General features: G+C 40.4%; 1 long non-coding RNA gene across 2 annotated transcripts; it reads left to right on the forward strand.

The window, feature by feature from the left end:
* Positions 1–8160: 8160 nt before the first annotated feature.
* Positions 8161–15674, forward strand: LOC129210538 (uncharacterized). Of its 2 annotated transcripts, none has more exons than XR_008578567.1 (3): positions 8161–8275; positions 9198–9323; positions 15576–15674. It is a non-coding gene; the product is annotated as an uncharacterized LOC129210538 (long non-coding RNA). The 2 variants fall into 2 exon arrangements; XR_008578566.1 differs by lacking the exon at positions 8161–8275 and adding an exon at positions 8683–8893.
* Positions 15675–16507: the final 833 nt, after the last annotated feature.

Genomic DNA, 16507 nt, shown 5'->3' on the forward strand with positions numbered 1-16507 from the left:
ACAGTGGTAGTGCCTCTGGGATAATGTATTTAAGAAGGGAAGAAAACCACCAAGAAGTAGCCAGAGAGAGGAGTGGAGTGAGAATATGTAGAGGAACAACTCTGCAGACACCTAGATCAGTGAAGAAGGAGGGGCAGGAGGTGCTCCAGGCACTGGAGCAGAGATTCCCCTGCAGTCCATGGAGAAGACCACGGCGAGGCAGGCTGTCCCCCTGCAGCCTGTGGAGGACCCCATGCCGGAGCAGGTAGATGCGCCTGAAGGAGACTGTGACCTCATGGGAAGCCTGTACTGGGGTAGGCTCCTGGCAGGACCTGTGGCCCCGTGGAGAGAGGAGCCCACGCCGGAGCAGGTTTGCTGGCAGGGTTTGTGACCCCATGGGGGACCCACACTGGAGCAGCGGGGAAGTGTTTTTAAGATTTGGTTTTATTTCTTATTATTCGACTCTGATTTGATTGGTAATAAATCAAATTAATTTTCCCGAGTTGCGTCTGTTTTGCCCATGACAGTAATTGGTGAGTGATCTCTCCTTGTTCTTATCTCAACCCAGGAGCCTTTCATTATATTTTCTCTCCCCTGTCCAGCTGAGGAAGAGGAGTGATAGAGCGGCTTTGGGGGGCACCTGGCCTCCAGCCAGGGCCAGCCCACCACAGGTGGCAAAAAATATTTCTTGTTTTGTTCTCTATTCATTCCTGATTCCTCTTTCTTAGGCTTTTCTATGCAAATTTATTCTAAGAGATATATTATTTGAGTGTTTTCCAAAGAAAAAAGTGAGAAAAATGATGAGTATTTTGGGCCTACTTTGAAAAGCTTGGAGCATAATAAGACTTTGATACCCTTATTATACATGTATTCTTCAGAATCCACATAGCTTGCTTTCTGGAGTATATAATTGACTTGGAATTGTGGGTCCAATTTTCAAACAGGCATCTCTACTTGAATACATGTATTTCCAAGGTCTGTTCATTGACACATACAAATCTTTTAACAAAATGCTCTTTGCTTTCAGCTGAATTGGTTTCTCCCTTAAAGAAATGTCACATACATTTTAAACCTCTAGCATTAGAGAGAAATGTAATGCAGACTGTAGACATTATACTTGGGAAATCTGTGTAGTTAAGATTGGCTAACGTGTGGCTTATGCAGCTCTCAACTCCCTCATGTAATGACAAAAAAAAAAAAGGTAAGATTTTCTTTTAATATGTTCATTACATTCCACAGGATGTTTGGGAATAGGAAAACAAGATATTATTCTAATCAATTCTATACATTTTCTTCCATAATGTCTTTGCTGCTACTGGGCCCTCTCGGTGAAATCATGTCTATCACCACTTCCTGTGTCTTTTAATGGTCTTTTTTTCTTGTCCCTGTTTCTCTCAGACAAACCTAATTTTTATCATGTTATTTGCTTAAATTAGATTGTCTTCACTGCAGTCATTTCTTCAGAGCATAAACATTCAAGCTAGGTTTACCTAGCTAATTTATTTAAGAGTAATAGTTTAGAGATGGAGTAAGGAGTTTGGCAGGCTAATTTACTGAATTTCCAGAGCAAATCACAGCTTTGCCTAGACCTTGACCAACCCTTAGGAAGCCACTTTAGGACTGGTTTGGGTATGTCTACATTACGCCATGAATGTATGCTTGGATCGATTTTCTGTCGCTCTTTGAAAGTCTGGTCTTTGTTTTATAGAGTTCACATTTCTTCAGTTATGAAAACAGAAGAAAATGATCTAGTATTTACCTTGCTCCTTCACATGCCAAACATCTCAAACTGAAATAATTTCTGTATTGTAGTGACTCATTCAGTCAGAGAAACTTAATGTACTTTACTCACATGAATGTTTTAACCATCATAATACTTTTGTGAACTATTTAAATGTTATTACCCCCATTTTACAGCTGAAAAACACAGAGATAAAAAAGACTAGAAACCACACTTTTGAAAATGACCTTTAAAAAAACCAGAAATGCAAAATTTCAGGAGCCACTTTTTGAATTTGGTTGTTAGTCATTTTGCCAGTGTCACCTAGGAAATTTAGCAATTTTGGCAACACGTCTTCTGAATCTTGCTTTTCAATTTTATTTGCATGTTAAACATATTGTTTCAAAATGAAAAATAAATGTATACTTTACTTCACTAACAGTCAGATCTACCAAGAACAAAAAATACAAAACTGACTTCATCGTGCTACTAAGTGCTATGCTCCAGCCACTTATTTAATAGTGATGTTATTTATAGAAAGCTCCTTCATGTGATGTTGTTGCCAGTAACACAGATGTCCCTTGAATGCAGTCTATTTTAAATAAAGGTGAAAGGCTAAGAAAAATATAAAAGAACCCACCTTTAATATTTGAATTCAACAATAACAAGCAGGGTGTGGCCACTCTGAAACCGTGGCTGGTCGGATGCTTGGGAGAAGGGAAGGGTGGGAAAGCTCGCTGCTCACCAGTTCCACAGTCTCGTTAGTAAAAACACATCTGACACCAGCGATTGTGGCCTGAGAGATACAGTGAGAATGGGTGGTGCTTTCGGTTATTACAATGAATAAAGTGTCTTGCTCGTACTTGGAATGTAGCCATGGAATAAGCAGTTTTACGGGTGTAATGGACCTAATGTTTGAGAAGTTGTGAATGAAAACTGAAGAATTGTCGCCTGCCTGTTTAAAAAAGAGAGAAGGAAAAAAAAGGTTACCTTCTTCAGACTGCTTTTCTCCCCTCCTGGAGACCGTGAGGCTCTTCACGTAAAGCTTATCCTGAAAGCTGCTGCTTCATGCTCAATTGGCTGTGCTTAAACTGGACACTGTGACATTTTCAGTGTTTAAAATGAGACTTACAGGCTGCTATTTACAGAAAATGCTGTCTCTTCCATTTGACAGTGGTTTGATAGTACACGAAATTCACAGGAATGTGGGTAGGTCAGAAAAATGCACATTTTACACACGGATAATCCTCCCTAGAATAACATGACGTTTTTCGTTGTTTGGCTTTTGTCGTTGATGTTTTGCAGGTTTTTTTGTTTTGGTTTGATTTTTAGTTAGTTAGAATATGTGAACTGCAACTTTAAAGCTGGAATAATATATATTTACCTGAAATCAACTTAGTAGAAGCTAGAGGCATCCTGGCCCTGGGGAAAAAAAAAAAAATCACATATACTTCCACTCAGAACAGACTTCCAGTTTCCCACAGTCACCCAGAACTTGCTCTCCAACATATGAGGTCACCTGGAACAGGCACTTGATTTTTTTTAATTCTACTTTTATTGGGTTTTATTCATTTAGTTCTGATTCAAGAGGAGTTAGAACCTAAGAAAAAATATTGGTACTGTATAAAATCACAGCCAATGTGCTTTGCTATTCCAGAAGACTCTACCAAATAACTTCCACTCTGTCTTATCTAGCTATGAAGAATTTTATTCTGAGAAAAGGGAGCATTTTTCAGAGTGTGTAGCATGGTTGAGTGTCTGCCGTAAAACACACTGTTCATCCCTCCAAAAATGATACAAGCAGGTTGTAGTGAGCCTAGTATCTAGACAGATTTTGTCTGTGTTCATTCAGCACATGGAAAAAATATTTCATCTCATTTCTTCACAAGCTGACACCACAAAGCCACTTCATTTATTTTTCCTGATGTGTTATGTTGTTCGATACCGCATGTAGTCTCCCCTGACTTTGGAACAAGCTGGTAGGATTGAGCAAATCTCTTTCATTTTCACAGTTATAAGGAAAAATGAGATCATAAAAGAGAAAGGTAACTACCAAATAATGATTGGGCTCCCTGTACAGCAATATCAAGCACACCTGAAGTAAGTGACTTTGTTAAGGCTTGCTAGCCAGATACTATGCAGCTATTTCTGTTGCTTTCTGTACCTTACACAGGTACTATAAATTCTCACCTAGTCATGGGCTGTCAACTTGAGAAAATTAGCAATGCTGCTAACGGCACAAATAACACTACTTCCCCATCTGCGTCATCTTCTAATCAAAGCAAGAAAAGATCAACCCCCTTTCCAGAGATAAGCAGCACTAAGAAACTTGCTGGGAGACTAAATATTACAACTTTTTGTTCCTACAGCTCTCAATAGCGGAGGGAAAGAAAAAAAAAAGATCTGCAGCCAGCTTAGAGAAATTTACAGCAGTTCTGGACTGAATGGTAAGTACAGGGTGTAAAACCTATGGAGCACATTGCTATCTTAGATAGGAGCCAAGCTTTATTTGAACAAGAGGAGACCTGTTTCAGAGTTGAATATTAGTTGAACTATGAAGGTAAAAAAAAGTTGCATTTCAAAGATGTTCAAAAGATGCAAAAAGTTTAATTTACCACTACTTTTTGTCCCTCTAGTTCTCTTCAATCTGGCACCCATGTCAGCAGCTAGGAATCAAGCAAACCTTTTCTGACTCTGATCCAACAAATATTTGCTTATCAGTTTGTTCAAATTGCTGCACAAGCAGCACCTGAGAAAAGCAGTAGAGACACATCTGAACAAAAAAGTAAATCAGTGATAGGAAAGTTCAGGAAGTGCAGAGGATCCTGATGAGAGCAGAAAACCAGCAAGCAGAAGCAAGTCAATCGTAAATGTGGGACCACCAGGGCTCCCCCTTCCAATGGAGACAACTTTGAAGGTGTTAGCAAATAATTTCTTTTAAGACTATAGCTCCTATTCTTGTCAAGGCCTAACTGCAGAGCGATCACAGTTCCCCTGAATTGACAGCTAGCAAATCAAAGCTCTTTTCAAATGTATCTTATCAGAACTGGGACTGCTGCTTGCCTGCGACTGACTCATCTGGGTGGCGTGGAATTACAGATCTTCTCTTACGTCTTTTATCATCATTTGTGAACCAAGATGTTTGCAGATGCTTAGGTATCTGGGCCTCGATTAATTTCTAAAACCAAGAGTGCCTGTAAAATGTGACCACTTACATGATCCTAGAAACTTAATGCAAAGGGGAGAGGAGATGGGTAATCTCTGATAACTGAAATCTAACCTATTGTTAATCACCCATGATCTAGCTGTGAGTCACAGCACATCAGGGGTGCGACCATGGGCCTCAAAAGATCTGAGCTTAGTTTCCTGCTCTACCACAAGTTTCGCTCTCCAAAGCTGGGCAAGTAATTTAATCACTTTTGGCTATCTCCAGCATGGGGCTGATTATCTCTGACCTTTTGCCTCTGCTTGTCCTTCCATACTAAAAGCTCTTAAAAGGTGGCAGTCACTACAGCACCTAAGCTCTGTACAGCCTGATTAGACATGGGGCCCCTTGCACGCTGTCATCTGGCAAACACCATAACACAGTTCATAAATAATTATATTTTACAATAGCCCTTTTCTTCAGTTCCCAAGGAGAGGACATAACGTATTGTGTTAAAGGAACAGCTCTCATCTGGTAATGTTAAAAATGTTCTGAACTGCTCTCTAGTCAGCCCAGAAGTCAGATGAAGTTGTAAAATCCCTTTCAGCAAGTTGGTGTGATTTTAACATGAGTTCAGGTCAGAGCTTGGAAACGCTTCCTCTGATGAGAGTTCCTTTGAACAACTACGGTGTGAAATGAACTTAAAATGATTATGAGTCTTTCAGGTTTTGTTCCAGTATCTATCAATACCTTTTGGCTTGCTAGAAGCCTTTCTAGCTTGAATTCACAATTTAAGAGGGAAAGAAAAATTTGGCTATTGCAAGTACATTAATGCAAGGTGATTAATTGCCTGTGCACTGCAAAATGACAGCAATGACTCTCCGAACTGTCCAAGCACAGGGAGCTGTTTCTGTCAAATACTTATGGTATGACTGGACACATGCTCTAACTAAGATCTTTGTTTAGTAAATATTGAATATTCCCTAGTCCTTTATATCCTGTCGTCATTTCCTTTGTACAGCTTGCAGCTGTAGTTTCAAGGCAATGTAGAAAAGTTGTTGGTTAGGCAGTTTCCTAAGTGTGTTTAACCACGTAGCAGAGATCTTTTCTGATGTTTTTCCCTCTCAACAACGTTCTTGGAGTTCTGTAGCCTGCATCCATACTAGCCTATACCAACATCTTCTGTGTATAAGTCATGATCAGTAGATTCATTCATTATCCATTTAAGAAGTATGAATATAATGTAATACACATATAAATTTATAAATATAAATATATACATATATGTATAAATATATATTAAAAAAAGTAGGGAACTTGGCTGCCATGTAGTCAGTTTGTGGTTTTGGAAAACCACAGGCTTTAGGGTGGAGATAACCATTGTATTACGTTACCTGTTTTCTCACAGTTTAAGAGGAGGCAGCTCAAAACACTGTGGTCCAGACAGCAAAACGCCCAACAGTAAAGCAGTTCCTCCATGTAGACCCATGTGTCTCCCCAGGCCTCTGAAAAGAGGTGGGTGGGAGGGGACGTTGGCTAGTTCGCAAGCAGTCACAAGCCCTGTGTGCTGGGCAGAAATGGAATGGGAAAAGGGGGAAATTGTGTAGTAGTGAAGCCCTGTGATCAGGGACGTTCACTGAGCTGTGTGAAACGAGAGGAGGGTAGGAGGGCTGTTTACCCTGGGTCCTCACAAGACTTGCTCCACGGTCGTGCCTACGTATGTGTTGGTTTTCAGTGCAGAGAGGGAAGCCAGCAATATTGCAGGGTGTTTTTGTCAGGTTTGAGTTGTGGGCAGAGGACACAGGTTTGGGATTGAAATTTTCCTTTTTTCCCCCTCCCAATTAATATTGAAATGGATTAAATTTTTTTTGTGGATTTTTTTTCTGTTATATTGTCATCCTCTGTATGTTTCTGCTCTCTGAGTTGAATGTGCAAGTGATTAACACTAAGCAAGAGTTAATTAATTGAATAGTAAACATCTGTGTTAGGGCTGCTGCCCCTCGCAATTCTCGCTCTCTTTTTAAGCCCTGCCAGAGGGCTGTGGCTGTGTGGGGCTACACAGGCGAGGAGTTTGGATGTTAACATCTGTAAGTCTGGAAATGTATTGAAACTGAGAGCACCACTCATGTATGCCACTGAACAACTCTTACAAGGTAGCACGATTCCGCTCAGTGGCCTAGAGGTGGAAGGCAAGCCGTTATTTTCACTTTGTCTGCCTTGTAGAATTTATATGTGCTTCAAAGCCACACGGCAAAACCTGTAAATTTTGGAAATATTCAAACTCAGCACCTCAAAAACCACAAAAAAACCGCAAACACCAACAAAACGTGCAAAATTTAGGTGAGGTAGAATTCATGGTCAATTCTCTGGAAGGAGTCCCAGCTTCGGCGTAGCAATCCTGAACAGGTAATATTCAGCAGGCACCATCCTATTTTCCACCCTTACCAACTCAGACTGTTTTGATCCTTCCAGAGGTGTTTTTTCTGGTGCTAAGACAATGGAGCAGCACAAGAAGTCTGAAATGAAAATGGTTTGACAGGGTAGCAGAAGAAAGATGATAAAAAACATTATCACGCTAAGGGAAGCAATACATTTGCATCGTCCAGGGTATCAATCCAATGATTAGCTCATTCAGTTTCAAATTAACCTCATTAGATTTTGTAAATGTAAAACCTCTTTTGAAAAATTACTTCAAAACTGAACCTTATTGTAGAGAAATGGCTGGAATTTGACCTCTTTCTAATAGCTTTAATTTTTTCCCTTTTAACTTAATTCATTATGATGTTGGCAATAAATACAGTAATCTGTGTCTTCTGCCAAAATACTTCATAAAATGTTATCTATCTTCCAGGGGGAGCGGAGAGGGGAGTTCTGTTTGTTTAAAAATTAAGTGAATTAAAAAATAAAATAAAGATTATATAGAACATGTATTTTATGATTAGACAATCTTAGAGGCCATGCTAATACTTAAGAAATAAGAATTCTTTTATTGGTCTTTCATGCAAAATGGTTCTTGCCGATTCATTTAAACTGCTAACCATCTTGCAGAACTAAAATTATTTCACGAAGGCTCGGATCCTGGATCCCAGTCCGCAGCTTCACATATCTGTTCCTGGGAATTGTAGCACCATGCTCCCCCAGGTGCTACAATTGGGTCAGCAGCTCCCCTGGGAGCCCGAGCGTAGACGTGGCTCTGTGGGAGTTGGACAGCTTTCGCACAGCTCGCAGCAGACACCATCCAGGGTATAGGGAGGGAATATCTATTTGTTTTCTCCAGGCAGATTATGAGTAGGAGCAGATCCGTATAATGACTTTTCTGCTCCATAGTTCCCCAAGGCTGTCGCTCAGCTGGAAGCAAGGGCGTGTGAGTCAGCAGTCTGTCTCTGTCCTTAAGGTGTCAGCATCCTGCACGCTATTTCGGCAATAAACCTGTAAGTTTTTTGCATTCAGCTTCGTGATATGTGGTGGCGAACGTACTTCACTGACATTTCCAGAATAAAATGTTGTCAGTGTAGCAAGAAGGGTAGCTTTAACAGCACAGATTTTGGGGAGTATTTTTTTTTTCTTTCTTTTCTTAAGACACTGTAGATTGAGCTCTTTCTGTGTTATCTGGCTCTCCCACCTGTTCCAGCTGCACTAGCAGAGCTGTATTTAGTTTGCAAGGTTCAAGGTTAGCCTGAGGTTGGGCTCAGACCATGGTCAAGAAATGTAAACATGCAAAAGGCATGTGATATGAACACATTTGGGAAATGCCATATGGCCTTCTTCCTCCTCCCCATCCTTGCTAGGGAAAGCCCACTGGTATTTTTGCAGTGAATCCTCTGGGGGACAACAGATAAACACCAGACAAAACTGCAACATAGCAAGGTTCAAACTCAGATATGAGTTTATGCCTCATCTGAAAGCCTTAATTGGGCGAAGCTTACATGGGACTGGTGTTTGCAGACTTATTGTTTCTGCCTGCCTTGTGTGAGTCATGAAAAGAAACATCATCTCAGGTGTCTCAGATGCATCCAGGCTGCTTTAACCTATTTATAGTGGCTCTTAAGGTATGTCTGCATTGCATAGTAGAGATACCTGTTCTGGCTCCAAGCAAGCTTTCTCCAGAGCCAGAAGCAATACAGCTGTGTCAGTGGTGCTTTGCATAAGACTAATTATCATGGCCTGATATGTCTGTGTGGCCATGCTCTGGGCTGCACAGCCCTACTGCCTTGTTCAGGCACATGGGGATAACTCTCAAACAGTTCTGCTTTGTGGAGCACAAAGCTTTGCTGTCCTCATGCATTCTTAGGATTTCTCCTAACTTCAGTTTCTGCAAATGCTTCAGCTAATTGTTGCCTTTCATTTTGACAGGAGACAAGCTCACATCCTTCCCACCAGAAGTTGCTACCAGTGCTGAACTACGGCCATGCAGTGGAGGAGTTGGGGATCTCCCAGTAACTCAGTTTCCAATAAAAGAGACTAACATCCTACAGTCAGGTATGGTGCAATGCTCATGTTCCTGCTCTAGAGGTCCTATTCTGAAAGCCTCAAAAGCCCAGCATCACGCAGGATTGTCCTGGAAGCCCCAGCATTTACTGGGAATGGCTGCTCTCAGTTCTTTTCTCCTCGGGTACCCTATTAGCCCAGAACTTTCTCCTTCTCACCTTACCACTTTCCAGACAGCATCTGCTCTCCACCAATAGTGTGTTCTACAGGCTTTAAAAAAGGGCAAGAGATAAATGTTTCAAATCTAATAGAAGTACAAAATTCACAGGACTATTTTTTGTACCTCTTCCTCTGAATTCAGCTAGAGTTGCATTGCAGTGCTTATTTCCATAGCTGACTGGCTTATGTAAGGGACTCGGTTCCACAACCAAGTCCCCTATGCAGCATGTGACTGGCCGGGTGGTAGCCCACACACGTAAATTTTCCTTTGAAGAACTGGGGACCCATCTGTAAATCTAAAAGTTAAATTTAAATTTGCTATTTCTGATTTGGTTTCTCTTGCCTGAAAATTTCCCTGGTAAAAACAATGTTTGCTCTTATCTCCCAGCCTTCCCCAGTCCATTTGTGTTGTACCTCTTGCCACCCTGGTGCATGTGGGCAGGTTACAGAGGTGACCCATAACTGCCTAAGTCAAGGGTAAAATTTCTTTTTGTAGTCAGTGTCTAAGGTAAAGCTCACCCACCGTTTTCCTTCACTCCTCTCCCTGCTTCTTTTCTTTTCACGCTTTCAGGTACAGCTCTATGAGAAGCTGGTTTCAGTGGTGATATAGACTTAAACAGTCTGCATTTGGTCTCGCTCCCACCCTGCCTTTCTCTTTTCTTTAGCTGTGATCCTACAACTGTGTGTGGGCTTGTGTTAGAAACTGAATCACTGACGTGGTACAACAGCTATGCAGGTGGGGATGGAGGAAGGAAGAGAGCAGAAACTTGTTAAATTGGCGTCACCAAGTTCTTTTGGAGGATACACACCCCCACACCCCCCCCCTGTGCATGGCTTTCTCTCCCTCTTTTTCTGTCTTTGTCTACCTGAGCAGTCCCACCTGTCACTTGTAGATCATGTTTCTTGTAATCAGCTCTTCACATCCTGTGTGTACAGAAATATGCCGTATTAATGGAGCAAAGTCTTCAGTCTTTGTCTTGTACACCTTTCCACCAGCACAGAGAAAAGTGCACTTGTACTACAGGAGCATGCAGGACGCAGAAAATGAGCAGCACGTCAAGTTAAACCAATTACAGTTCTGAGCTGTAAGGATGATGTGTTAACGGGGCTTTTCAGGGAAGTGACTTGGCCTCTGACTGCTCAGGGGGATGCTGGGTGGTATAATGATAGAATTTTCACATGGCCAGAATTTCATTACATCATTTGTTAGTATATAGAATATCACAAGGGAGTTTTACTTTATTTAACATAGTAACAATGAACAGCTGGCTGCATTACAGTCCTCTGTGTCAGCGAGGATACAGTCAAAATATATTAGTCTAGTTTAAAACATTCAAATTACATTTTTGTAGGTTGGCCAGTGTGCACTGTGAATGAGCAAAACAAGGAAAAGACAATTCAATAGTGGAAATAAAATGTCAAACATAATGAAAGCCTGAACACTACACACAAGAAATGTTGGCATGAAAGGTGTTAGAGGGATTTAACCTATTTAAGGGGCATAAATTATAAAGGTATCTAGTTTCCAAGACTGTTCTGTTGCCTAACAGGACTTGAAGCCAAGAGTTATATATGATACAATGTTTATATCACTATTCTGATAAAATTATGATTTTACTTGCCTGAAAATTCCAGTGTTAAAAATGTCAGCTATTAGCTCCTTTTGTGCCTCTGAGTTTAGCAGGGACATTTGATCATTCCCAGCTACTGGCATTGCCTGGTCTATTAGGGTTGTTCTGCACCACCGCTCCTCCCTTCCCCTCCAGCCATATCAGCATCATTGCTGCTGCTGCAGTGAGGACACTACACTTCTCTGCCTACTTTGATAAGTATAATATAGAGAAGTCTAGAACCATCTGCACGCTAGCACTGCGTGATGTGTCACAGAAGCTGGTACGTGCAGTTACAGCCTCTGTAATGGCTAACAGACTGTGCTACATTAGTCTCTTCTTTCTCATTTATTCCTGCGTGGCCTTCATCAAGTTTCCTAATTTTTCTGAGTCTCAGCTCACCAACTAGAGAATTAGGTTTAAGCATGATTTACTCGCATGTTTTGACAGATGGAGAGAGTTCTGTGATCTATTCCATAGCAAAATATAAATGCTATGCACAAAATCCCATTCTTGTGGGATTTTTAGTGAAGTTTACTGAAGTATATACAGTATTATACAAGTCAATAATAGGAAGAAGGGAACTTAGACGTCACTTCTTGCCAGTTTGTGGTATTGCCCACAGACCTTTTCAGAGTGCTTTGCAAATGTAATTTTACAAGCTGAAAAGGACATTGTGTTCCCACAGTTCCTAGAAAAGAACTTTCTGCGATATTAAAACATGAGATTGACAGGAAGCTTTCCCTGATGATTGGCCTGATTTTTTTTTTCTTAAGTGTGCACGTTTATACCTTGGCATTTGTACTTCTCCAATAGCCAACAGAATAACTGTCATAACACTGTCATTAGCTTTTCTTGCCATTAGGCACAACTAGACATTTTCAGCATGTCCAGTCTTACCATAGCCTATTTCTCTGGGCATCAGTTGTTTGTACGGCTCTTCTCAGAACATCCTCCAGCTCACCTGTTATTCCGCTTTGGAGACAGATGGCCAGAATGAAGTCAGGGTATCCAGATCTGGCCTTACAGAACATTGAATGAACAACCAGTTCGGGTTTTGTTACACAATTCAATGTAACTTAGTCATACTGAAATGCCCAGATGAAAGGGGATTCCAAATTGGGAAGGGAAAAAAAAGAAAAGCAAGATGCAACATTAGCCTTGGGGTATCACCTTCAAAGGAGATTTTCAACAAGATGTCCCAGTTTAAGGTTGAAATTGGAAAAAGGACTGAATGATATTTTAATTATTTTTTTCTTTAGAAAGAGTTCTCTGATCTGTGAAAGACACCGAGAGGGAAACGCTCTCGTCAGCCCCAGCTGAAGTGAAACAAAATTCATTTTTACAGTTCCTCTGAAACAAATATAAAGAGACTGACATTGTCTCACATCTTACAGTCACCGATGGGGAAAGTGAGGACTGAAGGTTGTGATGGTGGATGAAATCTGCCTAGTTGCAGAGACTCTGCTGCTTGGGTCCATAACTGACAGACATACTTCTGGAAATGGACTGGAAAACATGAAATGCAAAGGTCCTGTCGACCTTCAGCAAGAAAACCACATTCCTGCCTTTCAAGCAAGAGACCTCGAAACACAAAGCTGCTGTTCTTAAACACAGCTCCTAGTGGAGAGGTGTTAAAATGGTTTATTTAGCTAACACAAACACGACCAGTCTGTGTGAAGGAAGGTGCCCACTACCTGTGGCATCCCAGCTGAGGAGGCAGACAGTAGGAAATGCATGTGATGCCTCTTTAAGGAGGGAAGAAAAAGGGGGCCTCTTGACTGGAACAAGTGAATTAGAGTATGAGATGTAGTATTCCATGTTGGCTCGAACATTTCAAATGACAAACAGAGGACACAAATGTAGTAAAAATTTTATTGTCTTCAGAATAATGGAGAGAGGGATTTATTATGGGTTTTGTGTGACAGCAAATGATGTAATTAAGACTGCACTATAATAACAATTGCGACAAGAGCTATTTTTAAGGCCCTCAAAGTCTTTGACAAATTCTCCTTTTAAGCTTTCTTGCTTCCTGCAACAAATGATTAAAAAAAATCATATTCACAAGCCCTTATTAAGCTTGTTAAAAAAAACCCAAAAGCAAAACAAAAAACCCAAACCAAAACTATAGAAAATGAAATAAAACACATATCCTGACTCCAGGTTGCATCATTTAACAAAAATAGGTTAAGAAACACCACAGTAGGGTTCAATGGAAAAAAGTAGCTCATACGTAGCAATTTCTATGCCTACTTTGTTTGGATAAAGGATAGCTTAACACATTTTTTCCTTAAATTTACGCATCCTAAATGTTCCAGCACTGAAGAGCTAACGTGCATTGCTTGATAACTCCCTTTTTAACAATTTAGCATTGCCATTATATGAAGGCTTTGATGTAGTGTATCACTTCAAAAAGTCGGTCACTCTGAAGTGACTGTTTTGCTGCACAGGGATGAAGTTAAGCATGTGCTTAATTGATGTGTTGAGTCAGTGCCTGAGGCAGTTTATCTATCTGCAGTATTCCTGTAAAATGCAGTGCCACAACGGACATTTCAGTCTGGGGCATCCTGGTGCTCAGCCAGAGTTGATACCAGGTGGGCTGGGAGGATTCGCGGTAGTTAGAGCTCTAAGCCTGCAAGTAAAATATGTAATAACCCAGACTGTCTTTAGCCTTCATGTTTTCATTATAGCTATTTTCCAGACACTAGAAGTTTAGTTTATTTTTTGAAAGAGACACCACAAGTATAAACTAGAGCATAACTTTTTATTATTTGTAAATGTTACATGTTTCACTGCTGAAGAGCAGTATCAACACTTTACACAGGATATTTGAATTTAGTGCTGTTAAGGGAAAATGATCCATCTCCCCTATGCAGAAAGCATTACGTCACGAAGGGATGGAAACAAAGAGCTCTGAGGGACCGGGATAGGCAAAATTCCCTCCTTTCACAGGAAATGGGTGAAGCCTTGCTTGAAATTATTATTCAGACGTTTTGTGCTGTGAAGGAAATGTCTCCCGATAGCACAAGCTATTGGTTTCCTGTTGTGAACTAACAGTTTTGGCATAACCAAGAATGGACAGGAAGGGCAAATGATTGGGGGTCATTTGAAGAACTTGTTTTAATGAAAAGACCAGCCCAAGTAAGCAGGAAGAAATTTGGCCTTAAAAAAAAAAAAATTGAAATGAAAAGGGGGAGGGGGGAAGAAAGGGGATCAGTTGCTGATTGCTACAGTATTTTTGTGGGAATAAATAATAATAGTAAAAAACCCCACATCAACTTTTAGCAGGGTTATCAGAAAGCCGGGGGGACGCTGTTGTTGGGCAGGAAGTATCGTGGGGGGAGAAAGCCCTTTGTATCCTACCTAATTAAGAGCCTGATTCAACAAATATATATCCGGCTTCTACACTGAGGAAAGCAATTTTTGGAAGTTTTCACAGATGCGGAATTGTTGGGGTTTTTTTCAACCAGGACTTTATAACAGAGGCATTTTCAAGTGCTATTTTTCAACCACGGTGTATAAATAGCACTGCCAGCAGGTCCTGAAACTGCCTTAGCATTGGGCCGTCCGACTGCTTGTCTTCTATTCGGAGCACAAGCAAGCAAAGGGAAAGGCACGCACAAAGTTTTCCAGCCTCAGGCCTTCTTCCTGGGCCATTGCGAGAGCAGAAAGGAGGTGGCTTCCCCTCGTCTTTTCCCGAGGTCTCTGGGGATCTGTGCCACCGCCATGGGCTTGCTAACGCAGTGCAGGACTGCCCTCACATTTCCATCGTTGTCTCGGCCATTTTGGCTCTCGCTCTTGAGGGGACTGTACCAAACCCAGTTGTAGCTCCAGAGGCCGTTTAGACCCTTTCTCTGAGGGGTGTAACGATGGCTGCCTGGCAGGGGCCTGCGCCCTCCTTTGCTGGAGGCCGGTGAGGCATGGCAGGGAGCACTCGCTGGAGCTACCTGGCCTGCTGCAATGTTTCTTACAGGATTTCGTTTTCAGGAGAAAAAACCCGTAAATTTAAAAATCTCTCTTTGGTGTTGCAGACTTTTTAAGATGGCGGTATAAGTTTCATTTTAAGCATTCAAAATGATTAAAGGTTATTTCTAAAATAAATGAAACCTGCTTGGATTTTTGTTTTACGTACTTTTGGTGGCAACCAGTTTCACCCTTGCACAGATTATTTTGATTGTATGGAAACTCCAGTTGTAGAAAAAACAGCTGTCTATTTCAGAAAACAAAACATGAAAGGAGTCACTTTGTGTTTGCTGATTCTTAAAAGGCCTTTCTTAAAGTGTTTTTTATGATGCTAAACCCACAGCGGTTTGTATAAATGTGCCTGAATTTGTCTTTGGATTTAATTTAGATAGAATTTTTAAACCCATGTACAACATTTCTGCTTTCTACTCTTGGAAAATACAACCTTCAGTCACATTTGAATCACGCTTTTTTTTAACATCTCCTTTTAAATATTTTTGTTTCCATTTAGGACTGCCAACATTACCATGGAAACCCCCAAAAATAAAGACTTTCCCAGCCTTGTGAGAGCACACCTGCAAGAGCAAGAATTGCCTGTCAAAGTGACTGTCCTTCATTATCGGTGTCACCTAAGGACATTTTTTGTGGTCCGTATGATTCATTATCTCAAAATTTATTGAAAGTGTTTTCTTAGAATTGATACAATTTGGAATCTTGCCATGGACCAGTATCAAATGTCCGTTGCTATCCATAGCTCTCACTTACCAGTGAACAATTGCCTACTATGAACACTGATCTGTTTAGACTTTTCAACACTGCTAATTTTATAGATATATATTTTTAGTTACAGAATTAAATTTTAAGCAGTTTGTGCTGAAATTTTATAATTGCAACTAAATCTCTGCAGTTTTCCAATTAAAAAAAAAAATTAGATAATTACAATGATTTAACATGTATTTTTTCCAAGCAGAAGGCAGCTATGGTGGTAGAACTGAATTCAGATAATCTGGCAGTATACAAGAATGGTATTTCAAGACAATGTCTTAAATCTCTTAAATTATATTAAAAAAACCCTCAAATTGACAAGATAGTTCCTTTTTTTTGGTACCTACTCTCTGTTCTTAGCTATATGAATTGTATATTCTGCTTGCTAAATTATTAAATTTCCAGTATATGAAGGCTTTTGACTTGTATATCTTTTTGCAGTGTAGTGGCAATTTGACAGCAAGTCTGCATCAGTAATGAGCACCACTGGGAAAATAGAGATTTTGTTTGTTTGTTTACAGTTTTTTCTTTACTAAGCAAAGACTTTCCGCAGATCCCAAACCCAATGAAAAAATGAAATTTGAATAATGTTAGAAATACACCTTTGTGTTATTAACAATAATACAAGAAAATATTGTACACTTTTTTTTTTGTTGTTATTTAAGCACATTGAAAAAC

This window comes from Grus americana, chromosome 10 (assembly GCF_028858705.1).
Source record: "Grus americana isolate bGruAme1 chromosome 10, bGruAme1.mat, whole genome shotgun sequence".
Taxonomy (NCBI): Eukaryota; Metazoa; Chordata; class Aves; order Gruiformes; family Gruidae; genus Grus; species Grus americana.